The sequence below is a fragment of the Arachis hypogaea genome, chromosome 20 (assembly GCF_003086295.3).
Source record: "Arachis hypogaea cultivar Tifrunner chromosome 20, arahy.Tifrunner.gnm2.J5K5, whole genome shotgun sequence".
NCBI lineage: Eukaryota > Viridiplantae > Streptophyta > Magnoliopsida > Fabales > Fabaceae > Arachis > Arachis hypogaea.
In genome coordinates, this window is record NC_092055.1 from 74,197,759 (window position 1) to 74,199,017 (window position 1,259).

Here is a 1,259-nt window from a genome sequence, read left to right on the forward strand (position 1 = left end):
AAGCTAATCACGTGCATAGGACTGTTTTGGGCATTCAACGCCAGCTTTGGATCCAATTCTGGCGTTGAACTCCAACTCCTAACTTGTTTCTGGCGCTGGACGCCAGACAGCAGCATGGAACTGGCGTTGAACGCCAGTTTACGTCATCTATCCTTGAGCAAATTATAGACTATTATATATTGATGGAAAGCCCTGGATGTCTACTTTCCAACGCAATTGGAAGCGCGCCATTTGGAGTTCTGTAGCTCCAAAAAATCCACTTTGAGTGCAGGGAGGTCAGAATTCAATAGTATCAGCAGTTCTTTTTCAGCCTGAATCAGATTTTTGCTCAGCTCCCTCGATTTCAGCCAGAAAATATCTGAAATCACAGAAAAGCACACAAACTCTTAGTAAAGTCTAGAAATATGAATTTTGCTTAAAAGCTACTGAAAATAAACTAAAAACTAACTAAAACACACTAAAAACTATATGAAATTAACCCCAAAAAGCGTATAAAATATCCGCTCATCATGTTTCCATAAGGTTCACCTAAGTAATTTACCTCTGCTATTGCAGGGTTTTCAGGATCCTAGGCTTCTTCTTCAGAAGATGCCTCTTGAGTACTGTTGGATGCAGCTTGCATTCCATTCAGACTCTGAGAAATCATATTGACTTGCTGAGTCAATATTTTATTCTGAGCCAATATGGCATTCAGAGTATCAATTTCAAGAACTTCCTTCTTCATAGGCGTCCCATTATTCACAGGATTCCTCTCAGAAGTGTACATGAACTGGTTATTAGCAACCATGTCAATGAGTTCTTGAGCTTCTGCAGGTGTTTTCTTTAAGTGAATGGATCCACCTGCAGAGGTATCCAATGACATTTTGGCTAATTCAGACAGACCATCATAGAATATGTCCAGGATGGTCCATTCTGAAAGCATGTCAGAAGGACACTTTTTGGTCAGTTCTTTGTATCTCTCCCAAGCTTCATAGAGGGATTCACCTTCTTTCTGTCTGAAGGTCTGAACATTCACTCTAAGCTTACTCAGCTTTTGAGGATGAAAGAACTTGGCTAAGAAAGCCTTGACCAGCTTATCCCAAGAGTTCAGGCTATCCTTAGGTTGAGAGTCCAACCATATTCTAGCTCTGTCTCTCACAGCAAAAAGGGAAAAGCATGAGCCTGTAGACTTCAGGATCTACTCCATTAGTCTTAACAGTATCACATATCTACAAGAATTCAGTTAAGAACTGAAAAGGATCTTCAGATGGAAGTCCATG

The 1,259-nt window shown here is 40.4% G+C and overlaps 1 non-coding gene across 1 annotated transcript; it reads left to right on the plus strand.

The window, feature by feature from the left end:
• The first annotated feature begins 916 nt into the window (after positions 1-916).
• Positions 917-1,024, plus strand: LOC112786954 (small nucleolar RNA R71). The gene has a single exon (XR_003194395.1). It is a non-coding gene; the product is annotated as a small nucleolar RNA R71 (small nucleolar RNA).
• Positions 1,025-1,259: the final 235 nt, after the last annotated feature.